Source organism: Eurosta solidaginis, chromosome 5 (assembly GCF_040869045.1).
Source record: "Eurosta solidaginis isolate ZX-2024a chromosome 5, ASM4086904v1, whole genome shotgun sequence".
In the NCBI taxonomy this organism is placed as follows: Eukaryota; Metazoa; Arthropoda; class Insecta; order Diptera; family Tephritidae; genus Eurosta; species Eurosta solidaginis.
Genome location: NC_090323.1, coordinates 151,466,331 through 151,493,232, shown reverse-complemented (window position 1 = coordinate 151,493,232; position 26,902 = coordinate 151,466,331). Strand labels below are relative to the sequence as shown.

Sequence of the window (26,902 nt, the reverse complement as noted above, 5' to 3'; positions counted from 1 at the left end):
TGACGGAGCGAGGACTTATGAGTTGCCTTTTTGCACCACAGTCCTTTGAAAAGAACGAAACAGCCTTACTTTTACATCCGATGGCCAAATTGACGTATTGAGCAACTTATTGTAATTAGATGGTGAGATCCCAATCTCACAATTAACACTACGTAAGGATTTTTCATCTACATCCCATTTCGTAAGTTTTTGGCAGCTCATTAATATAGGCGAAATATTTGCAGTTTTTGATACATAGTCAACTATAATCTCAACATACATGACAGATGAAGCCATTTGAAACGTACACTAACTTCTAAACTAGCATTAGTGTTACTACCAACAACTCTCTAAAACTCCAATAAGTTTATTTTGTATTCTTAAATTATGTTAAAAATTGTGTTAAAGTTTTTGGTGTGGTGGAAGTTACCTACTAGAATTTTGTGAAGCTCCGCTGCTTTCCACTGAAGTTCGCGCATGCAACATCTTTATCCTTCAATCAATCTTTGGCAATGTCAGAAACAGCGCAAGCTACAGCAGAATAACCAGAGACAATTTTAAGATAGAGATGTTGCAGGGACGAAAAATAGTGTGAAGCAAGCTTCACAGAATTCTAGTAGATCACATTCAACACTTACCACAGCAGAATTTGTTATCTGCATTTATTATTTAACAATTATTTGTACACTTTTTTCAGCTAATCTGTTCAGAATTTTAACATTTACTCACTAAAACTCAAATCAGTGTATTTCTGTGCTTAAATTATGTTAAAAATTGTGTTAAAGTTTTTGGTGTGGTGGAAGTGACCTACTAGAATTTTGTGGAGCTCCGCTACTTTCCACTGAAGTTGGCGCATGCAACGTCTTTATTCTTCAATCAATATTTAGAATAACTACCAGCATTCACATTTCCAATCTCAGCGACGCCAGCAGCAGCTGCAGCAGCATCTTCCCCACCAACAAGACTCCGGCTCGCAGTATCAAAATCACTAGCACTCAGCTGTTGAAGAGAGTGAGATTCTACCTGACACTGCATTTTTTCTATTGCGTTTTTATGGTTGTTTCACGTTCGGTTAGTCGCCCTTTGTTTTTGACCGCGTTACAATCACGGTTGCCACTTTGTGTCCATTTGGACCAAATTTGGTCCGCTCCAACCCCGTTTGGTCCGCTGGTCCTTTTTTTTCAATTTTGATCCTTTTCGGGTGAGCCGTCATGATTTTGGTACTTTAATTTGAATTTTTGAATTTTTTTACTTTCATAACAATACGCAACACTGATAAAAAATGTGCTTGTTTGAACACCCTGTGAATGGCAATCGATTATAATCGATTATATTTTTATCAGTAACTCTTACCAGCAGAGCCGAAAGCTATTGGCCGGTTTTACCAGAAACGATATAATATAGAGACATTGCATAGACGAAAAATCGTGTGAGGCAAGCTTCACAAAATTCTAGTAGGTCACATTCACCACTTACCACAAGAGAATTTGTTAAACTACCACTGTCTGTATTTGTTATTTAATAATTATTTGTACACTTTTTATTCAGCTAATGTGTTCAGAATTTTCACTTTTACTCACTAAAACTCCAATCAGTGTATTTCTGTGCTTAAATTATGTTAAAAATTGTGTTAAAGTTTTTGGTGTGGTGAAAGTGACCTACTAGAATTTTGTTACGCTCCGCTGCACCGAAGTTCGCGCATGCAATATCTTTATATTCCAAAATTTTTGGTTTTACATAGAACGCTTTGCCGTGTAACATTGTGCGTGTCTCGAAGTAAGTAGCGTAAGTGCAATACAATTAGAAAATTTAATGTCATATCCCGAAATAAAAGCGTATATGCTGTATATATTCTTAAAATTATAAATACCTTAAATAAAGAGTTCCAATCCAATAGCAAATGCAATTGCATGCTTAACCAATTTTGATTTAAGTGATAAAACTTACTACCTTGAATTAAAAAATATTTTTGCTGGAAGTAAAGCTGAAGTATTTCTTGAAAGCGATAACTTTACAGATGTACAACGACTTGCGGTAAAAAATATTTTAGATTTCTACATTGAACTCTTATAAAAATGCAAAAACGCTTTGATTTTTCTAGATGTGATATACAAGTTTTATGTACAATTACTCCCGACAAGGTTTTAGCAGAAACCGAAACTTCTATAATACCGTTAATAAATAACTTTTCGTACTTGATAAAGTGCGATCAAGATACAATTGTTACGCAATGGAAGCTTTTAAGACTGATAAAATGTGATTTTAAGCCTGATATAGGCGTTTTAGCTTTTGGGAAAAAGTAAGCTTTTATAGAAATGGTATGAACCAAAAGTGTTTTGATGTGTTTAGGCCTGAAGCCTAAATTCATATCAACTCGCGCCACCCTAATAGCACCCCTTTATCGATCACTAGTTCGCCCACAAGCATGTATGTGTGTACATAGGTAGGGTTATGTTGTCCGTACACATATACATGCATGCCGGTACAACTGTGTGGGGAAGCTTCCCCTTAAAACCGGGGACTTTTTCCACGGTTCAACGGTTGTCCTCGACAAGGCGATCGTTGAGCGAACTACAACCAGACGTCCGAGGAGCCCCGCCACATTTTATTATAGAAGGTAAATTATTGTACTAATTTTAATTTTCACTATAATAAAGATCACTATTATAACGAGAAATATCTCTCGTCTTTCTTTTCTTTTTCCTTTAAATTTAACCCAAACGCAATTGTGGTGCCTCCACTCCGTTTGCGAGTTTGCGACACACCAGAATTGTACATGGTCCTTTCTCCCCGTAACAAGGAACCAACACCTATATACACATATACAGTCCACATTGCGCAAAATTTTGACAAAAATTATCCTGGTGCTACAACCAAGAACAAAAAAAAAGAATCAATCTATACACATTGAGCGGAGTTATACACGTTTTTTGGAATTGGTCACAAATCATCTTTGTGATACATTACGCGTGGAATTTTCAACGTCGTCATACACTGCATTTACTATATAAATCTGCGTGGTGATAAACTCTTGGTGGTATTGTTGCAGTTTCTTGGTGATACGCACATTAGTCAACAAATCTCAAAAAATCATCTTGGTGATACATTACTGGTGGTAACTTGCATCATCCACATACACAACAAACACTCCTTCACGCAGCAGCTACGTAAGTAATATATTTCTTGCCACTTTTTTTTGGTTAGTTTTGTGGTTAAGTTTTTATTTAAAAAGTGCCGCGAGTGCTCCGAATCCCTCAACAGTGCTAAGTGAAAATTATCAGTGACCAGTCTGTGTGATATAGTGCCTCAATTTTTTTGTTTTGTGTAGCTGCTTTCCCCCTACCGCGTGTGTCGATCCGGAGGATCCCACGACCACGCCAATTTGATACGCAAGTGTACCATAACCCCACTTTAAAAAAAAAAAATCACCAAATATTTTCTTGAAAGCAACTACACGGGCTCTGCACTTATATCCACTCACGAACACAATAATTTACTTCACAAATTTTGGCACTGGTAATTTTCACTATTCCGAGACGGTTTATTATATCGCGTACTTTGCACTTTGCTCCTTATCTGAGCCACAACCCCTTACAAATAAATTAATACACACACCAATACATACATATAAATTTACGTGCGGGTGGCGAGTAGGTACACCATTACTTATTCTTCCCTTTGGAAAAAAAAAAATATATATCAGACGAGTCGGCCAAGTCTGAAATACATAGATAAATAAAACATTGTTTCCATTTTGTTCAAAGAATTAGTTTGGTTTTAGTTGGGCAGGAAAGATTTGTTGAGAAAATGGAAAATTATATCCGATCAGCTGAGGTAATCACAGAGTTTGAGAACTGTACTGTTTCTCATTCCAGAGGAACATCATAATAAGCACACTCTTGCGATGCAGAAAGAAGAGTTGCGCTCCTTATGGAAGCAGGTTAAGTCTGTGTTTGACTCACTGATGGGATCAGACGATGTCGACGCAAATGATGTGTTGGCCATCCGGAAAAAGCATATGACTACCTACTCAATATATATGCGATGCTCATCCACAATATCTGCTGGGGCAGAGAAATTTAAAAAAGTAGAAAATAGTGCCATCCCTGAGCAAGCACCCCAAGCCGCACCTCGCGGGCATAAGATCCGCCTCCCTCCTTGCGACACGGAGATTTTCAAAGGTGATTATTTATCATGGCCAACCTTTCGTGACCTGTTTACGGCCATATACATAAATAATTCTGACATAGAGGGGTGGAAAAACTATTCCATCTGAACAACAAGACCCAGGGGGAGGCCAAAGATATTGTAAAAAAATGCCCTCTAACAAATGATGGGTTCGATATGGCCTGGAAAAACCTGTGCGAAAGATATGAAAACAAGCGTATATTAGTCAACACGCAATTGCAAATTCTTTTTAATTTAAAGAAGGTAGAGAGTGAGTGTGGGAGCGCGTTAAAGAAATTACATAGCGATATGAACAATTGTCTATCGTCCCTCAAGTGTCACAAAATCGACACATCCAATTGGGATGCAATACTAACATATTTGTGTTCGACAAAGTTACCGGAAAGTACCCTGGCTCTATGGGAACAAAGCATAGACCATAAAATGGACATATCTAAATGGGAAGATATGGACAAATTTCTATCAAATAGGTTTCAGACACTGGAAACAGTGTCTAGCTTCACCGGCACTAACGCCCAAAAGGGACAAGAGCCAGCGAATACTCGGCATACAACCGAAACCCCCATAAAAAGACTTGGCGCCTTCCAAACGAAGGTATCAAAAGCTAGCTCAAAATCAACATCAAGGGTTTTTTGCAAAATGTGCAAAGCTGAACACAGGTTACGGAATTGTCCCCGATTCTGTGATCTGACCCCAGTGGAGAGAATCAACTTCATCAAATCCACGGGGGGATGCCTGAACTGTTTATCCCCAGGACACACAGTGACGAGGTGCACCAGTTCGTACAACTGCGCCAAATGCCACTCTCGTCACCACACGCTCCTGCATGCGGATACAGTTCAGCAAACTACGAGGCGCAATCCATTTAAAGACGCGGATAATATCCCGTCAACTTCAGCACAAGCACAAAGGAGACAGGAATCGGGGCAACCAAATACTTCTGCGAACCAGAATGTAAATTCCTGTCATGCTCATTCCAGCACAGGCGTGCTATTAGGAACTGCTCGCGTACACATTCATCATAATGGTACCGACTTCTCCGCGCGGGCACTAATTGATTCAGGGTCTGAATGCTCTTTCATGACAGAAAGACTAAAACGCAGAATCAATTTGCCGGCAAGGAAAATGCATGCCAAAGTTTCAGGCGTCACCAACGCAGTATCTGCTCAAGTTAAAGAGGTATCCACCATCGAGCTACGTTCACCAGTAGACCCATGCTTTAGCTTGACTACTCCTGTTCTAATTTTAGCCAAACTAACTGGGAATCTGCCATCCTGCCATATCGAAACAATGACTATGCAGGCATTCCCAGACTTAGTTTTGGCAGACAAGAGGTTCTACGTCAATGAAGATGTAGACCTCATACTTGGTGGAGACATATATCCCCAAATTATGCTAAGAGGTCTAAAACAGAATGTACTAAATACACTTCTGGCCCAAGAGACAGTGTTCGGTTGGATACTAACCGGTCGTATTGAAGCACCGAATCCAACAAAGAACATAGTGTCGTTTTACAACGAAGTCGCGCTGGACAACCAACTAGAAACATTCTGGGAGTTAGAAAATTTGCCAAAAGGCAAAAGCATTAATGCAGATGACGCATATTGCGAACAGCTGTATAAAGAAACAACAAGGAGAAACGAAGATGGGAGGTACATAGTATCCCTCCCATTCAAGCAAGGCTACTCCGAAGAGTTGAGTTTAGAAGGATCCCTTAAGCGCGCATTCTCACAATATTATCGAAACGAGTCCCGGTTAATAAAAAATCCGGACTTAGGGAAAGAATATATTAGGGTACTCTCAGAATACGAGACTCTTGGACATATGGAAAAAATAAGCAGTGTCGTCGCGGCAGATGAAACAAATAATTACTTTCTGCCACACCACGCCGTTGTCAAAGCAGAAAGTATAACGACGAAAGTCCGAGTCGTTTTCAATGCCTCAAGCCCGACAGCTAATGACACCAGTCTAAACGACATTCTCCTACCTGGTCCAATGCTACAAGCAGATCTCCCAAATCTTATTCTACGTTGGAGACTCTATCGATATGTCTTCAATAGCGATATAGAAAAAATGTATAGGCAAATTTGGATGGAAGCCAACCATACCAAATTACAGAGGATTGTTTTCCGAAAAGACATTAGTGAACCAATAGGCCTCTACGAGTTAAAGACTGTAACGTTCGGAGTTAACTGCGCTCCATACCTGGCCATCAGAGTGCTTCTACAGCTAGCTGACGATGTTGAAAACAGCATCGAGCATTCTGCGAGAATGCATGTATGTAGACGACGTATTAGCAGGAGGACACACCATTGCATCGACCATTAAGTCAAGGGATGAAATACGACAGGTACTACAGTCAGCTGGTTTTCCACTTCGGAAATGGACATCAAACTCGGAGGCAGTTCTAAAAGACATCCCGAAAACTGATCGACTAAGCGAAGACTTTCTGGCGTTCGAAGACACCAGCACCGTGAAGGCATTGGGCATAAGATGGAATGCGCACTCCGATCTCTTTTATTTTAAAGCAGGACCACTGGAGGATCCAGAAAATTTAACTAAGCGAGAAATATTGTCAGCCATCGCCAAGCTTTTCGACCCATTAGGGTGGCTCGCCCCAATGGTCATAGTGGCAAAAATATTAATGCAGAATATTTGGTTAGAAGGCACCGGATGGGACGAGCCGGTCTCACCAAATACATCAGAACGATGGAAAACCTTCACCCAACACTATGGCGAAATAGATAACGTACGGATACCGTGGTGGGTAAATTTTTCCCCAGAAGGCGAAATAGAAATCCACGGCTTCTGTGACGCTTCCGAGAAAGCATATGCTGCAGCCGTGTATATGCGCGTCAAAAGAGAGAATAATGTTTATACACACCTACTTATGGCAAAAACCAGAGTCGCAGAGTGAAGACAATCTCCCTCCCACGTCTGGAACTTTGCGGTGCAGTATTGCTCGCAGAGAGGATTGACTCAATCTGTAGGAGCATCAAATTAGGACCAATCACCATTCATCTATGGACTGATTCCAGCATTGTCCTCGCATGGCTACGGAAACCGCCTTGTTCCTGGTCAACCTTCGTCGCACACCGCATCACGAAGATCATCGACGTGGTCGGAAGCAAGGACTAGCTACATGTGGATTCAGAATCAAATCCAGAGGATTTAGGAAGCAGAGGCCTACCAGCGGGTGAATTAGTCAACAATTCGTTGTGGTGGCAGGGACCATCTTGGTTACAAGAGGACAACATCCAATGGCCAGTACAGGAAACGGACTACCATACATCATATGAGGAGAAGAAAGTGAAAGCACAGGCGTATGCCGTTACACAGGCTGAACAAGAAGATATACTCGATCGTTTTTCAGACTTGCCACGAGCTCTAAGAGTCCTATCCTACGTTAGGAGATTTATAAAAAGGACGCATCCTAAAACTAAAACAGTACTCCACGAAAAGTCGTGCATAATCTCAGCCGATGAGATTAAGGCAACGACTCAAGCACTAATAAAAGTATGTCAGAAAATATCCTACGGTACAGAATACTTGCAATTAAAAAATAGGGAACCTATTGATCGGAAGAGTGAAATCCTGTCACTCAACCCATACATCGACAAAGATGATATTATCAGAACAGGGGGCGTCTAGGGGCCTCAAAAGACATGTCGTACAACGAGCGTCATCCGATCATCTTGCCTTACAATTGCAGGCTGTCTCGCCTTGCAGTCATGATGATTCATCATGATTCCCTTCACGGCGAGAACCAGCTCATGCTCCGCCTTATTCGAACCCAGTATTGGATTCCGAAGGTCAAGACAATGATCAGAGCCATCATCCACAATTGCAAAACCTGCATTATTCACAGGAAGCAGGCGCAGTCCCAACTTATGGGTACCCTTCCCTGCGAACGTACTACTTTTACTCGCGCGTTCACCAATACCGGGGTAGATTTCGCGGGGCCTTTCGACATCAAAAGCTACCGCGGTAGGGGATGTCGACTGTCCAAAGGCTACGTATGCCTATTTGTTTGTTTCTCCACTAAGGCCATCCACCTAGAAGCCACTAGTGACCTGAGCACCCCATGCTTCCTCGCAGCCTTTTCGCGTTTTATCGCGAGAAGAGGATGTCCGAAAAACATCTACTCCGACAATGGTACGAACTTTGTCGGAGCTTGCAGATCTCTACGATCGGAATTCAAAGCCTTTCTGGCAGAAAGCCGAGACAAAACAGTCTCCAGGTATAGCCATCAAGCATTAACTTGGCATTTTATTCCCGCCGGCGCTCCACATATGGGCGGCCTGTGGGAAGCGGGAGTGAAGAGCTTCAAAAGCCACTTCAAAAAGGTCGCTTCTCTCCATAAATATACCATGGAGGAGTTCCAAACCCTTTTGTGCCGGATTGAGGCATGCCTAAATTCACGGCCTCTCGGCCCGGCGTCCAATGACCCAACGGACCTGGATCCACTAACCCCAGGACATTTCCTAACGAGCAGCCACCTACTGGCTCCGCCAGAACCAGATGCTAGTGAGAGCTCTGCCTCGATGATCAATCGGTGGCAGAAACTCAAAGCCCTCCATCATGCTTTCTGCAAGCGATGGGAGGTGGAATATCTATCCGAACTTCAAAAACGAGTGAAGTGGAAGCATCCCAAAGAAAAAATACAAGTGGGAGATCTCGCCGTCCTCAAAGAGGACAACTTATCTCCCAACGAATTAGGTAGATTCGTCAACGTACACCCCGGCGAAGATAACCGAGTGCGTGTAGTCGACCTCATAACCGAGAAGGGTCAAGTCAGACGACCTTTGGTCAAACTGATCCTTCTCCCAACGGAGATCGATTTTGAGAGGACCACGGGCTCCTCTTAACAATCCCTCCTTTCCTTCCCATCCCTCTTTATCAAAAAATCAACCCCGTCTTTAAATTTTCCGAAAATCAACCCCAGCCCTCGTTCAACCGGAACGAGGCCAACCAATAACCTAACGCAGACCCGATATCTGCCGCAGAACCTAAAGGCATTTAGCCCATTAGATTTAAATTTTCAAAAACCACCCCACAATTCACTCGCTCTCCGAGAGCGAGGATCACAGAACACCTATGCCCTCGGCCAAGGGCGCGAGACCAACAGAATTTATCAAAATTCATCCCATCACCCAAAATCTTGAAATAACTATTACAAAAGAAAAAAAAAACTTATAGTTAAAAATGGACAGCAAGAGTTTCCTTCTTAACTATAAATACAATCAAAAATAACATTCATGCGCAACTACCCATGGAGGTTGCACCTAACTAAATGCATGCCTATTTTCGAAAAGAAATTATTTTCTAATTTTTTTAATAATTTGGGAAAAATTTAAACAACGTGACATCAGGACGGACAAGGCGACAGCTGTTTCGATTATACCTTGTAAATCTCTTCAAAGCCTTTTCTCCCGGGAGTGGGAGTCGAACTCGCACCCCTACGATAGTTGAAATGGTTGTAAACGCATTCAGCTACGTCATGCCTGTTGTGAAGTCTTTCCCAATTGCCTTCTTTTTGCATATTTTAATCTTTTACACATTGCATACTTCGTATGCAATTATGTGTTAAAGCTATGCTTGGTACGGCGGTTTTCAAAGAAACTTTGGTTTTTGTTGCTGTTTTCGTTCTATTTATAGAACTACAACGATTAACCAATTTTGTCTGTTTGTATGATTTTTAATAATCGGGGATTGCCCATATTGCTTTTTTAAATGTATGAAAACATTTTTTATTTGAAGCAATTTTTTAATTTTATAATTTATTTAATAATTTGGGAAAAATTTAAACAACGTGACATCAGGACGGACAAGGCGACAGCTGTTTCGATTATACCTTGTAAATCTCTTCAAAGCCTTTTCTCCCGGGAGTGGGAGTCGAACTCGCACCCCTACGATAGTTGAAATGGTTGTAAACGCATTCAGCTACGTCATGCCTGTTGTGAAGTCTTTCCCAATTGCCTTCTTTTTGCATATTTTAATCTTTTACACATTGCATACTTCGTATGCAATTATGTGTTAAAGCTATGCTTGGTACGGCGGTTTTCAAAGAAACTTTGGTTTTTGTTGCTGTTTTCGTTCTATTTATAGAACTACAACGATTAACCAATTTTGTCTGTTTGTATGATTTTTAATAATCGGGGATTGCCCATATTGCTTTTTTAAATGTATGAAAACATTTTTTATTTGAAGCAATTTTTTTTTTTTTTTTTTTTTTTTTTTTTTTTTAATTTTATAATTTATTTAATAATTTGGGAAAAATTTAAACAACGTGACATCAGGACGGACAAGGCGACAGCTGTTTCGATTATACCTTGTAAATCTCTTCAAAGCCTTTTCTCCCGGGAGTGGGAGTCGAACTCGCACCCCTACGATAGTTGAAATGGTTGTAAACGCATTCAGCTACGTCATGCCTGTTGTGAAGTCTTTCCCAATTGCCTTCTTTTTGCATATTTTAATCTTTTACACATTGCATACTTCGTATGCAATTATGTGTTAAAGCTATGCTTGGTACGGCGGTTTTCAAAGAAACTTTGGTTTTTGTTGCTGTTTTCGTTCTATTTATAGAACTACAACGATTAACCAATTTTGTCTGTTTGTATGATTTTTAATAATCGGGGATTGCCCATATTGCTTTTTTAAATGTATGAAAACATTTTTTATTTGAAGCAATTTTTTAATTTTATAATTTATTTAATAATTTGGGAAAAATTTAAACAACGTGACATCAGGACGGACAAGGCGACAGCTGTTTCGATTATACCTTGTAAATCTCTTCAAAGCCTTTTCTCCCGGGAGTGGGAGTCGAACTCGCACCCCTACGATAGTTGAAATGGTTGTAAACGCATTCAGCTACGTCATGCCTGTTGTGAAGTCTTTCCCAATTGCCTTCTTTTTGCATATTTTAATCTTTTACACATTGCATACTTCGTATGCAATTATGTGTTAAAGCTATGCTTGGTACGGCGGTTTTCAAAGAAACTTTGGTTTTTGTTGCTGTTTTCGTTCTATTTATAGAACTACAACGATTAACCAATTTTGTCTGTTTGTATGATTTTTAATAATCGGGGATTGCCCATATTGCTTTTTTAAATGTATGAAAACATTTTTTATTTGAAGCAATTTTTTAATTTTATAATTTATTTAATAATTTGGGAAAAATTTAAACAACGTGACATCAGGACGGACAAGGCGACAGCTGTTTCGATTATACTTTGTAAATCTCTTCAAAGCCTTTTCTCCCGGGAGTGGGAGTCGAACTCGCACCCCTACGATAGTTGAAATGGTTGTAAACGCATTCAGCTACGTCATGCCTGTTGTGAAGTCTTTCCCAATTGCCTTCTTTTTGCATATTTTAATCTTTTACACATTGCATACTTCGTATGCAATTATGTGTTAAAGCTATGCTTGGTACGGCGGTTTTCAAAGAAACTTTGGTTTTTGTTGCTGTTTTCGTTCTATTTATAGAACTACAACGATTAACCAATTTTGTCTGTTTGTATGATTTTTAATAATCGGGGATTGCCCATATTGCTTTTTTAAATGTATGAAAACATTTTTTATTTGAAGCAATTTTTTAATTTTATAATTTATTTAATAATTTGGGAAAAATTTAAACAACGTGACATCAGGACGGACAAGGCGACAGCTGTTTCGATTATACCTTGTAAATCTCTTCAAAGCCTTTTCTCCCGGGAGTGGGAGTCGAACTCGCACCCCTACGATAGTTGAAATGGTTGTAAACGCATTCAGCTACGTCATGCCTGTTGTGAAGTCTTTCCCAATTGCCTTCTTTTTGCATATTTTAAACTTTTACACATTGCATACTTCGTATGCAATTATGTGTTAAAGCTATGCTTGGTACGGCGGTTTTCAAAGAAACTTTGGTTTTTGTTGCTGTTTTCGTTCTATTTATAGAACTACAACGATTAACCAATTTTGTCTGTTTGTATGATTTTTAATAATCGGGGATTGCCCGTACTGCTTTTTTAAATGTATGAAAACATTTTTTATTTGAAGCAATTTTTTAATTTTATAATTTATTTAATAATTTGGGAAAAATTTAAACAACGTGACATCAGGACGGACAAGGCGACAGCTGTTTCGATTATACCTTGTAAATCTCTTCAAAGCCTTTTCTCCCGGGAGTGGGAGTCGAACTCGCACCCCTACGATAGTTGAAATGGTTGTAAACGCATTCAGCTACGTCATGCCTGTTGTGAAGTCTTTCCCTTTTCCCTTTGAAAACCGCCGTACCAAGCATAGCTTTAACACATAATTGCATACGAAGTATGCAATGTGTAAAAGATTAAAATATGCAAAAAGAAGGCAATTGGGAAAGACTTCACAACAGGCATGACGTAGCTGAATGCGTTTACAACCATTTCAACTATCGTAGGGGTGCGAGTTCGACTCCCACTCCCGGGAGAAAAGGCTTTGAAGAGATTTACAAGGTATAATCGAAACAGCTGTCGCCTTGTCCGTCCTGATGTCACGTTGTTTAAATTTTTCCCAAATTATTAAATAAATTATAAAATTAAAAAATTGCTTCAAATAAAAAATGTTTTCATACATTTAAAAAAGCAATATGGGCAATCCCCGATTATTAAAAATCATACAAACAGACAAAATTGGTTAATCGTTGTAGTTCTATAAATAGAACGAAAACAGCAACAAAAACCAAAGTTTCTTTGAAAACCGCCGTACCAAGCATAGCTTTAACACATAATTGCATACGAAGTATGCAATGTGTAAAAGATTAAAATATGCAAAAAGAAGGCAATTGGGAAAGACTTCACAACAGGCATGACGTAGCTGAATGCGTTTACAACCATTTCAACTATCGTAGGGGTGCGAGTTCGACTCCCACTCCCGGGAGAAAAGGCTTTGAAGAGATTTACAAGGTATAATCGAAACAGCTGTCGCCTTGTCCGTCCTGATGTCACGTTGTTTAAATTTTTCCCAAATTATTAAATAAATTATAAAATTAAAAAATTGCTTCAAATAAAAAATGTTTTCATACATTTAAAAAAGCAATATGGGCAATCCCCGATTATTAAAAATCATACAAACAGACAAAATTGGTTAATCGTTGTAGTTCTATAAATAGAACGAAAACAGCAACAAAAACCAAAGTTTCTTTGAAAACCGCCGTACCAAGCATAGCTTTAACACATAATTGCATACGAAGTATGCAATGTGTAAAAGATTAAAATATGCAAAAAGAAGGCAATTGGGAAAGACTTCACAACAGGCATGACGTAGCTGAATGCGTTTACAACCATTTCAACTATCGTAGGGGTGCGAGTTCGACTCCCACTCCCGGGAGAAAAGGCTTTGAAGAGATTTACAAGGTATAATCGAAACAGCTGTCGCCTTGTCCGTCCTGATGTCACGTTGTTTAAATTTTTCCCAAATTATTAAATAAATTATAAAATTAAAAAATTGCTTCAAATAAAAAATGTTTTCATACATTTAAAAAAGCAATATGGGCAATCCCCGATTATTAAAAATCATACAAACAGACAAAATTGGTTAATCGTTGTAGTTCTATAAATAGAACGAAAACAGCAACAAAAACCAAAGTTTCTTTGAAAACCGCCGTACCAAGCATAGCTTTAACACATAATTGCATACGAAGTATGCAATGTGTAAAAGATTAAAATATGCAAAAAGAAGGCAATTGGGAAAGACTTCACAACAGGCATGACGTAGCTGAATGCGTTTACAACCATTTCAACTATCGTAGGGGTGCGAGTTCGACTCCCACTCCCGGGAGAAAAGGCTTTGAAGAGATTTACAAGGTATAATCGAAACAGCTGTCGCCTTGTCCGTCCTGATGTCACGTTGTTTAAATTTTTCCCAAATTATTAAATAAATTATAAAATTAAAAAAATTGCTTCAAATAAAAAATGTTTTCATACATTTAAAAAAGCAATATGGGCAATCCCCGATTATTAAAAATCATACGAAATTATTTTCTTCTGCAGTAAATGCAGGGAAATTTAATTGTGAGTTTTTTTAGTGGTGTTCTATTTTCGTATAATATCCTTATTGTCATTTGCTACATTGAATGCGAAAGCACCAAGCAAAACCGACTGGAATTTTCACTCGACTAGGCATTCAATACAGCAATAATGATATAATTACGAATTTGTATTTTGTATGGAAGGTTGAGTTAGGTTAGGGCTTTAATTTAGTGTAGAACCCTTGGATAATTCTTTTCATTAAGCCTCTGTGTGAACTTTGGCATAAAACTCATTATTCAATCAACAAAGATAGCCACAAAAGATTCAGAAAACTGAAGTGAAAATGACTCAAAACTTCCATCACCTAAAGTAACCACATTAGATGCAAACATGATTCCACCATGTGATTGGAAAACTACGCATTTTCAATTTTTTCTAACATTACAAGCGTTCATATCTAGCTATCTCTGTTGTTAAATTGTATAACTCATTATTTAGTCAACCTTCCATTTTAAGTTGAGTTTAACCAAATTCAAAATTAAGGACATAAACGCTGAGTAAGACGAAGATAACAGTATTCTCGCTCCCACAACAGTTAGGTCTAACTACGTTATGGACAGCCCGGAAGAGATTCGCAAAATTTGCGTGAAGAGTTTATGCCGTTGGCACCGCAACAAAATAAGATGAGGTTAGCGCAGCAAGACGATATGTTATCCACAAGTACTGCAAGCAGATTAGCAAATCTATCACAAAATCGCACTATTTCAACATCATCAACATTGTCATCAACTGTTAAAGCAACGGTGTAGAAGGTAAATTTCCATGCAGACACACATCATGACGGTATCACAGGGGAGTTCGAGTCCTGTAATTATCAGCACTTACAACAAGTAGTAATTTTGGTGGTGCAAGCATCCGAAGCGATCACAATGAGTCCTTGCTTGCAAGTTCGGTGCAGAAAGTCAAGTGACTGGTCACTCTTTGTGTTCATATTTCCCAGTTAGTTAAGCACCAAATTGTCTTATAGCATTCAAACCGATTGCGCTTTCAGAAATAGTGTGCTTGTTTGTGCACGGAAATCTTTAAATTTGTAAACATATAAAACGCTAGATGTATGAGGTTCTCGATAGAACTTCGAAGCTGAGGCGTGATTGGCAGAAAAAGCACATCGCCATTGAGGGATCCATTTGTTGAAAACATATACAACATACGATTATGAGCATAACGCTGATGAAATGCAGCATCGAACTCAATTGCGTCGCTGTGTTGTATGTGGATCGAGAAATAAAACTTCCATCATATCCATGGCTACCAAAATATAACGCTTGATTTGGACGGCCACCGATCATGCAACAACTACCCTTGAACTCAAAACAAGTTAAGGGCAGGTTTATGCATGGGATTTATATCACTGGGAGAATATTTCGCGGGCATTGCGTTTGGTGCGGCAATGGTAGGGTTAAGACCAATTTACGAGGTCATGACCCTTAACTTCAGCAGCTAAATCATTTTACATGTCTGCCGGTATGGCCAATGTGCCAATCGTTTCTCGTGGCCCCAATGGCACTGCGACGTGTGTGGCCGCTCCACATTCACAGTGCTTTGGTGTTTGTATGCACCTTGTCCTGCCTTAAAGGTAATTTCACCTTGTGCCCGCGAGGATATTCGTTGGGTGAAGTATGCCATACCCGACCCTGATCCCGTGGTATGCCTCGGAAATGGGGTGTTATGTGGCAGTGATAAAGTATGAGACACGGATTTTTATTACCCATTGGTAAGGCAAGAATTATGAAACCTGACAATCACATTACATTGGTAGCACATTCGAGGGCAATAGAAAACTTTCCCTAACAGCTGCAGCCAAACTAGCAAGAAGGGCGTTGAAGCTGAGGTTATAAACTGGGGTTTCATACGCCCACTTGATATATCTACCCTTTACATATCAGTAACGCATCATCTTGTCACTATGGAACAGGGATAGCCACAGCGTGATGTTGACGCTGATATCTGTGCGCAAATAATTCGGAGTATTTGTTATTGGGGTATTATGTAAATTAATGAAAGGAAATGTGATTGATGCTGATGTTGCCTTTGCTGAATATGTTGCTGCATTGGTAATTGAGGTATGTGTTGTTGATGCCTTCTCGCGTGCGCTTGCACCATGCTTCCTTCCCACACATCATCATCTAAATCATCCTCTTCATAATTATCTACAATTTCCTCCTCTTCACCATCTACATAATTGATCACTCTATTAGGATCTCCCCGGAATTGCGATGCAAAATAATTACTTTCGAGTGATGGTTGTTGAAGTTGCAAATGAAAAAAAAAAAACCTGTAATTTTCCTCACTACCACTGACATTGTTAAATGCAGAACCCCGATCACGATCATTATTAGCATTATTAACCCCCTCGGATGTCAATAATTTTATCTTCAAGTGGGTGCAAATCAATATCTTTCCATGCCACTATCCTCTTTATAATCTCCAAACTAAAATGAATTTTCGTACCGCAATACCGTCGAGACTTTCACAATTAAAAAGATTTTCGACCAGGCTCCTAAGACAATTATCATTTAACTCCTGGCTAGCGATTACCAGAAATGAGGCTAATACCCTTGCAGCTAAGAATTGTACATATTCATTGGTATATCCAGCCAAAAACTAAAATTGTAGCGCAATAATTACAGAAGAAATATTTTTTTTTCGCAGTGAAATTGGAAGAAGCATGGTGTAATTAATAATAAGTAAAGTTAGTTATACTTAAAAATGCACAGCATCCAGTTTTAAAGTGAAAAAAAAAAAATTCCACTTCACAAGCAAACGAACGAAACAAACAAATCTACATCACCTATAGCCATTGCTAAATAGCAAACAGCGAAAAGATTACCTACCTATTACGGAGGACGAAACTTTCTTCCATTTTGGATGCACCCGTATGGCGTGTATGTGGCGTTGATATACCCATGCCATATGCCAAAACACTAGAAACTAAATGCATTACCACAGGCACGATGTTGTCGCAGCTGTAACCAAAGTTATTGGATCTAAATACTAGATAACTTTATCATCATCTGAACGCACCTTAGAAACATTTAAGCTGCTGAATTACACGATAATTCACAAAGATACAAACATAACCCGACTTAATTGTTTACAGTGAGTGGGGACATTCAAGTAAACTTGTCAGAGAAAAAAAAAAACACGAAATTGTAGATGAAAAGTAGTTTAACTTTAGCAGATACAGCCAATTATGAATTAAAGCATTGTAAAATCCGTTCTCTAAATTTAAAATTCACATTTACCCCTAACTCCAAGACCAACGCATGTTACGACTAAATGAAAACAGTTTCCTCTTGTTTTGGCTTAAATAAACGTGCAATTATAAGTCAGCACTCAAAAAAGTTAAAGCCGTTCGTGATGCAAAAGAAAATACTATACTAGAGCTGTCAAATCATAAATTTGTTGGCAAGTGTCGAATTGCTTGCGGGTATCTTGCGACAAAATGGATGCTTTGTCACCCACTACCAGTTTTAACGCTGCGAATTGTCCTATATCGTCGCTCAATGCGAAAATGAAGTCTGAGGATACCAGGAACAGTACAGTGATAGCGGAAACTCACCTTGCCGACGTCGAAAGGCTTCCTGATGAGATTCACCGTTGCTCTAGTTTTCCGACCGTCTCTTTCCATGAATATATACTCGTAGATTGTCCTAGTGACAAATCCTGACGCTGGTCAGCGCATACCAACGATCCACCACCGTAGCTCACACGAAATTAACATAGTCGGCAATTGTTAATCTTTTAATTTTTTTTTACAAAATTTCAGACACTTTGTTTAATATAATACTTTTGGTAAATATCTTTCCGCGACGCATATGCCTTCACCATGCAATTAATAGTGCTACGCAAGCCACGCGCCATAGTAAAAGAATGAAAAAACGGAAAAATCTTTCGATATTAAGCTGGAGAAATTGGTGCTTTATCGGTATCCGTATCGGTAACCTTAAAACAGCTGATTCGACCAACCTTATGACAATCAATGCAGTCGATTATTGGTGCCGCTAAGGTCGTAACCGTATCGTAGCCAACCAATTGGAGTTTGGTTTACCATCGTAACGATAAACAGCTGATTACGTTAGGGATACGGATACAGCGATACGACATACGGCACCAATGACTCCGGCTTTAGTCCCGTTTGTTTCAATTCATAGGAATTTTACATTATATACACGGCTGTGTATAAATGTTCACTTTTTTTTGCCTTTTATGTTGGTATGCTCAGACCAGTGCGCTGACTTTTTAAGAGAAAAATGTTGGTAGACAAAAAAAAAAATGAAAATAGTAGTAGTTGGTAGATTTTTTACCAAGAAAACAATAGCTACAATTCATATTTGTACCAAACAATTAATAATTTATTGTAAAACAAATAACGCGCATTTCAAGGAAATGACACTTTAAACACGAAAACAAGACAAAACAAGTAAGGAAGGCTAAGTTCGGGTGTAACCGAACATTACATACTCAGTTGAGAGCTATGGAGACAAAATAAGGAAAATCACCATGTAGGAAAATGAACCTAGGGTAACCCTGGAATGTGGTTGTATGACATGTGTATCAAATGGATGGTATTAAAGAGTATTTTAAGAGAGAGTAGGCCATAGTTCTATGGATGGACGCCATTTAGGGATATCCCCATAAAGGTGGATCAGGGCTGACTCTAGAATTTGTTTGTACGATATGGGTATCAAATGAAAGGTGTTACTGAGCATTTTAAGAGGAAGTGGGCCTTAGGTCTATCGGTGGACGCCTTTTCGAGAAATCGCCATAAAGGTGCACCAAGGGTGACTCTAGAATATGTTTGTACGATATGGGTATCAAATGAAAGCTGTTAATGAGTATTTTGAAAAGGAGTGATCCTTAGTTCCATAGGTGGACGCCGTTTCGAGATATCGCCATAAAGGTGGACCAGGGGTGTCTCTAGAATGTGTTTGTACGATATGGGAATCAAATAAAAGGTGTTACTGAGCATTTTAAGAGGGAGTGGGCATTAGGTCTATAGGTGGACGCCTTTTCGAGATATCGCCATTAGGGTGGGCCAGGGGTGACTCTAGAATGTTTGTACGATATGGGTATCAAACGAAAAGTGTTACTGAGCATTTTAAGAGGGAGTGGGCAATAGGTCTATAGGTGGACGCCTTTTCGAAATGTCGCCATTAGGGTGGGCCAGGGGTGACTCTAGAATGTGTTTGTACGATATGGGTGTCAAACGAAAGGTGTTACTGAGCATTTTAAGAGGGAGTGGGCATTAGGTCTATAGGTGGACGCCTTTTAGAGATATCGCCATTAGTGTGGGCCAGGGGTGACTCTAGAATGTTTGTACGATATGGGTATCAAACGAAAGGTGTTACTGAGCATTTTAAGAGGGAGTGGGCATTAGGTCTATAGGTGGACGCCTTTTCGAGATATCGCCATTAGGGTGGGCCAGGGGTGACTCAAGAATATGTTTGTACGATATGGGTATCAAATGAAAGGTGGTAATGAGCATTTTAAGAGGGAGTGGGCATTAGGTCTATAGGTGGACGCCTTTTAGAGATATCGCCATTAGTGTGGGCCAGGGGTGACTCTAGAATGTTTGTACGATATGGGTATCAAACGAAGTGTGTTGCTGAGCATTTTAAGGGGGAGTGGGCATTAGGTCTATAGGTGGACGCCTTTTCGAGATATCGCCAATAGGGTGGGCCAGGGGTGACTCTAGAATGTTTGTACGATATGGGTATCAAACGAAAGGTGTTACTGAGCATTTTAAGAGGGAGTGGACATTAGGTCTATAGGTGGACGCCTTTTCGAGATATCGCCATTAGGGTGGGCCAGAGGTGACTCTAGAATGTTTGTACGATATGGGTATCAAACGAAAGGTGTTACTGAGCATTTTAAGAGGGAGTGGGCATTAGGTCTATAGGTGGACGCCTTTTCGAGATATCGCCATTAGGGTGGGCCAGGGGTGACTCTAGAATGTGTTTGTACGATATGGATATCAAATTAAAGGTATTAATGAGGGTTTTAAAGCGAGTGGCCCTTAGATGTATATGTGAAGGCGTTCTCGCGATATCGACCAAAATGTGGACCAGGTGATCCAGAAAATCATCTGTCGGGTACTGCTAATTTATTTATATATGCAATACCACTAACAGTATTCCTGCCAAGATTCCAAGGGCTGTTGATTTCGCCTTGTAGAACTTTTTCATTTTCTTCTACTTAATATGGTAGGTGGCACACCCATGTTACAAAGTTTTTTCCAAAGTAATATTTTGCGTCAATAAACCAATCCAGTTACTATGTTTCATCCCTTTTTTCGTATTTGGTATAGAATTATGGTTTTTTTTCATTTTTCGTAATTTTCGATATCGATAAAGTGGGCGTGGTTATGGTCGGATTTCGGCCATTTTTTATACTAAGATAAAGTGAGTTCAGATAAGTAGGTGGGCTAAGTTTAGTAAAGATATATCGGTTTTTGCTCAAGTTATTGTGTTAACGGCCGAGCGGAAGGACAGACGGTGGACTGTGTATAAAAACTGGGCGTGGCTTCCACCGATTTCGCCCATTTTCACAGAGAACAGTTACCGTCATAGAATCTATGCCCCTACCAAATTTGAGAAGGATTGGTAAATTTTTGTTCGACTTATGGCATTAAAAGTATTCTAGACAAACTAAATGAAAATGGGCGGAGCCACGCCCATTTTGAAATTTTCTTTTATTTTTGTATTTTGTTGCATCATATCATTACAGGAATTAAATTTTGACTTAATTTACTTATATACAGTAAAGATATAAAATTTTTTGTTAAAATTTGAATTTAAAAAATTTTTTTTTTAAAAAGTGGGCGTGTTCTTCATCCAATTTTGCTAATTTTTATTTAGCACATATATAATAATAGTGGTAGCGTTCCTGCCAAATTTCATCATGATATCTTCAACGACTGCCAAATTACAGCTTGCAAAACTTTTAAATTACCTTCTTGTAAAAGTGGGCGGTGCCACGCCCATTGTCCAAATTATGCGTCATAACGTCAACCCATCTACCAAGTTTCATCGCTTTAGCCGCCTTTGGCAATGAATTATCGCATTTTTTCGGTTTTTCAAAATTTTCTATATCGAAAAAGTGGGCGTGGTTATAGTCCGATATCGTTCATTTTAAATAGCGATCTGAGATGAGTGCCCAGGAATCTACATACCAAATTTCATCAAGATACCTCAAAGTTATCGTGTTAACGGACGGACGGACGGACATGGCTCAATCAAATTTTTTTTCGATCCTGATTATTTGGATATATGGAAGTCTATATCTATCTCGATTCCTTTATATATGTACAACCAACCGTTATCCAATCAAACTTAATATACTCTGTGAGCTCTGCTCAACTGAGTATAATTACATGTACATTTGTATATACCTATATAGCTTATGCCTATGCGATACTCACTTTTTTCCTGTGTCGTGAGTGTGAGATACTGACAAACATGCACCAAAACGTCTATCTACCACAACAATTTTCCCAGGTACCAAAAATACTGCCGCAAAATAACCAATTTCAGCATGTTATCGTTTAAGTAAAACTTCTTATTGTCGTTCAAATTATTCACAAAAAAAAAAAAAAAGAACCTGAGAAAAATAGCGCAGAAAATATTTGCGTGCTCAGTTACTATATATCTCTAATAAAAAAATTATAACCTGTTTAAGTTCTTCACAAATTTTTCAAAATTGCCTGATTTGGTCAGTACCGCCTCCTAATGTTAGTTGGGTGGGCTCGGCAATTCAATACTTTACAAAATGATCACAGTATTGGTTCTCAATGCGAAAATACTGAAAATATTGGTAGATTTTGGGCCTCCATGGGAGTAGTAGTACAAAATGAAAATGGGTCAAAAGGTTGGTAAATGTACCAATGCGATAGAGTCCGCGCACTGACTGCCCATATATTTATACCAACGAATGTACATATATATGCCGAGTTTTAAATGTACATTATATTAGGGATGCATAAAAAGATGCAAACGGGTACCCAAAGACCCGTTTCTGGCAAATCGGTATCGGGGCCAACTACACTTCTGGAACCGTGCCTTTTAGTAAAGACCATCAATAAAACAGGACTACAAACGTAATTGGGAAAAGTTGAACAAATAATCGAAGGGCAATACAAAAGAATGGTTCATTCGACAAATTATTCGCCTCGTCCAAAACGAAGATTTTATATTTTTTTCTTTATATAGCATAAAATTTTGCTGTCCAAACATTTTTTTTTGTGGCGGGCAGGAAAGTTGTTGGTTTTTAACACCAACAACACAAATAACAACGACTCGAAAGATCCCACATTAAACACTCTCTACCCGATTCGGTACCAAATTGTGAGTACCAAGCAACTTAAATGTCCATTTTTCTGCAGCACTAGTGTGCCCATGGCTAACTAAAACGCTACCGGGTGACGAAAAAATAAACAAAATAAGGCACTAAAGCCCAAGACACATAATGCGCATTGAAAGAGACCATGCACATAACATGCGCGAATATCTTCTTAGGCAGCTACCGAGTTTTACCCTACCTATACGCAATATGCAATTTAATAAACTAGGGCTTACTCGCCACCGAAAGCGTGACACAGTCATAACAACTCGTTACCCAAAGCCGTGCCATTTATGCGACGCGAAACACCCAATCAGGTCATGCCCGATATGCCGCGCGAAGTCCCCGCTGCAACGACTGCGCGAAATTATAACGGCCAAGTACTGCCAAAATTGCCTTTCAATGGTACATCGTGCCAAAGACTGCACTAGCAAAGGAAGGTGCCGAAGATGTGGTAGTAATCATCATACCACGCTGCACCTTTCCATGGAGGACTTGTCGTCCGAGCCAGAGCCGCCGAAGAGCTGGTACCAGCTAGTCATGGAAGAAGAGGGAGAAGGAAGGAAGCGGATGCCTACGATGCATGAGGTGGACGACGGGACGATGGATGAGGCGCTGTCTCTCCACGCGTCCGATTCGGCCTTTGCAGAAGAACCACAACTGCCATCCGGGAGTGGAGCGGGCTCCCATATAGTAAGTTCCGACACTAGGGGATCGGACCCACGGTCGTTCCGACCCCTATTAGTACACGAACGACGAGATAAAAGTGGAGCGGAATCACGGCCGTTCCGCCCACCTACACAACAACGCACGCAAGCACATCGACCAACGCGCGATCGTAGACTGGCCCCTCGGCTGCGCCAGCTACACGCGATACGACACGTGAAGGAAGACCATCGAGACGGTAGACTGGCCACTCGGCCGCGCCAGCTACCCAAACACAGTTCATTCCGGAACGGGATCATTCCGGCCCGCGCCTCAGCCGGCCCAACTCTTCGGCCAATGGCTGCTCTGGCGCCAACTGCGATCGTGAAGGTGGAAGCCGGACTTTTATGCGTCCACCCCAATTCGCCTCGTTCTAGGCGGCGACGTCTACGCCGAAATCATGACGTCGGGCATATTGCCACCATCCTTCGGATCGCTGCTCGCGCAAAGCACGATCTTCGGGTGGGTACTCTCGGGGACCCACCCGATCTGATATACCTCAATGGCTATTTAGATTTAGTTAGCTGATGATAAGCTTATACATGTAAATTGTACTTTTCTCGAAATAAATGAAATTTATATGAATGGCAAGAAATATATGTTACGGTTTCCATTAATTTTTTTTTCTATCGTCCTAGCTCTAGGTCACGGCGGAGGCAAGGAGGATGCCGTCGCGCCATCCGGCGCGCACCGTTTAATTTAGAATCTAGCTTTAAGACAAATCGTGGTCGGGCCGCTCGGGCGGAGTCTGGGCTGTTGCGTATCGCAAGGGGCCGGCATGTTTAGGCCCGAAGCCTAAATTCATATTAACTCGCGCCACCCTAATAGCCGCCCTTTATCGACCACTAGTTCGCCCACATGCATTTATGTGTGTACATAGGCAGCGTTATGTTGTCCGTACACATATACATGCATGCCGGTACAACTGTGTGGGGAAGCTTCCCCTTAAAACCGGAGACTTTTTCCACGGTTCAACGGTTGTCCTCGACAAGGCAACCGTCTACTTTTCCAGCAATCGTTGAGGGAACTACAACCAGACGTCCGAGGAGCCCCGCCACATTTTATTATACAAGGTAAATTATTGTACTAATTTTAATTTTCACTATAATAAAGATCACTATTATAACGAGAAATATCTCTCGTCTTTCTTTTCTTTTTCCTTTAAATTTAACCCAAACGCAATTGTGGTGCCTCCACTCCGTTGCCGAGTTTGCGACACTAGGGGATCGGACCCACGGCCGTTCCGACCCCTATTAGTACACGAACGACGAGAAAAAAGTGGAGCGGAATCACGGCCGTTCCGCCCACCTACACAACAACGCACGCAAGCACATCGACCAACGCGCGATCGTAGACTGGCCCCTCGGCCGCGCCAGCTACACGCGATACGACACGTGAAGGAAGACCATCGAGACGGTGGACTGGCCCCTCGGCCGCGCCAGCTACCTCAACACAGTTCATTCCGGAACGGGGTCATTCCGGCCCGCGCCTCAGCCGGCCCAACTCTTCGGCCATTAGCTGCTCTGGCGCCAACTGCGATCGTGAAGGTGGAAGCCGGAGGGCGTCTGCACCTCATTCGTGCACTCATAGACGCATGTTCCCCCCGCACAACGATCGACCGCAGGCTGGCGCGAGAGTTAGCACTGCCGACAACCAACGCCGACGGCGAAACAGGCTGTTTTATTCGTTTCAGAGGCAAACATGGGCAGAGTAAGACGGTGACGACTCACACAGTCTGCGTCCACGAGTTCAGGCGCGTCAGTCCAACTTACAACGCCGACCCCAGCGTCGCGGCTCCTTACGAGCACATCCGTCTTGCGGACCCCCACTTTTATGCGTCCACCCCAATTCGCCTCGTTCTAGGCGGTTTTGTATATGATTTACTGAGTATGCCACATAGTTTTGCGGCCGCAGAGCCAACATTTTTTGAATTGTCTCTTATTAAAACCATATTACACAATAAATTGGAGTTTATTTCAATCAACCACATAATGTTAGCCAAAGTACTTTGTACGCAAAACCCAGGTCCTCATTACGTTTGGTCGGTGAAAGACATAATTGGTCCTAGAAAAGTTATACAATGAACGATATAAAACTGTTTTTATTATTTTTATTATACTATTTTTTTTTCGATGTAGCCCAGAATATATTATAAACATATATGCTTTAAGTTTTTAAGTATATACACATACATATGTGTATAAGACTGAAGAATATGCCCATATGTGATAAAATGTATTTAATTATCATTAATTTTAATTGAATCACTTTTTTTTTGTTTGTAACGTCGTGGAAGAAATCTCGAGGATCTCCCTTCTTTGACGATCTTTGTGATCTGGCTAAGTTGGAACCTAAGAAACTCCTGACGTTTGCTGTATCGACGCCTAAGTGCACTGGTGCTCGCACCGGTGGCCACTCTAACCTAACCTAACCTAACGTCGTATTGTTTTGTACTTTTTAAATTGTTGATTATTACATTGTTTGTATACCAATAAATAAACAAATTTTGGTCCTTTTTTGAAATTTGGTCCTTTTTTTCGACGAATTTTGGTCCCAAATGAAAACAGGCTGTGGCAGCTGTGGTTACAATAACATTAGGGGGACTCATTTAACTTTATAAATGCCTTATAAAGTGTGTAAACGTAGAAATTTATCTAGTGCGTAAACGAGCTTTCAAATTTTGTATGAAAAATCATTTGCACAATTTGTATAAATTTACGCGCACATTTCATGGTGTAAACGCGGTAAACTCAAAGGAATGCAACCTTGCAGACATTACAGCCGGCATTTTCATCAGAAGTCTCCAACACCAGCAATTCATTTACAAGAATATCTTAGTAAAGACGTTTTAGTTTTGATTTTTCACCTAATCTTGGCATTTTTTAATTTGTATAACAATCAAACAATTTTTTTGGGCAATAATACAGCTGATTGACAATTAAGTTTATCAAGAATATTACTAGGTGCGTTCATATAACAGCGCGTGTAAATGGATATAATTTTACACCTTAGAAGTTTATATGCTTTCATGAGTCCCCCTATTGTCTTTAGCAGCAGATTTATTTTTGTTTTTCTGTTTATTATTAGCATTATTATTTAATGACTTTAAAAAGCGGATAAAGAGACTTTTTTGAGTCTCCGCATTTTTGGTCCGCATAACGGAGAGCAAACCAACAAGACAATTGTCACATCTGCAGAACAGATTATTATTGCTTTTTAATATATTAATAATAAGTGGTCATCCATCAACACCACACAAACAAGCACAACGAATAAAAACACGTGTGCTCACTACTACGTCCACTTCAGTGTTGATTTGTTTGCTGCTTCGAAAACCCACAATTTGTTAGTCCCACAATCTCCATCAACCTTTGCCCAGATGACTGTTTCTGATTTTGGTGGTATTTGCTGACTCTCTTCCACCAGCACTCGCTTACTAATGTAGTCTCTCTCGTAGCCGAAATTAAGTGGCACATCCATGTTCTTATATCGCATCGTCTTGCTTTGCATGTCGGTCTTGATGCCTTGGTCGATTAAGAAGTATACTCCAATTATGATTTCATCAACAATCTCTGCCACGATAAAATTGTGTACTACCGTGACGTTCCCAATTGCGACTTCACATGATACTTCTCCTAGAACCG

General features: G+C 40.1%; 1 protein-coding gene and 1 pseudogene across 10 annotated transcripts in view; both read left to right on the top strand.

Annotated features, from left to right (window-relative positions):
* Positions 1–26,902, top strand: part of pip (heparan sulfate 2-O-sulfotransferase pipe) — a 290,276-nt gene that overhangs the window by 27,038 nt on the left and 236,336 nt on the right. The window lies entirely within an intron of this gene.
* Positions 15,550–17,211, top strand: LOC137252915 (pyruvate dehydrogenase E1 component subunit beta, mitochondrial-like; annotated as a pseudogene).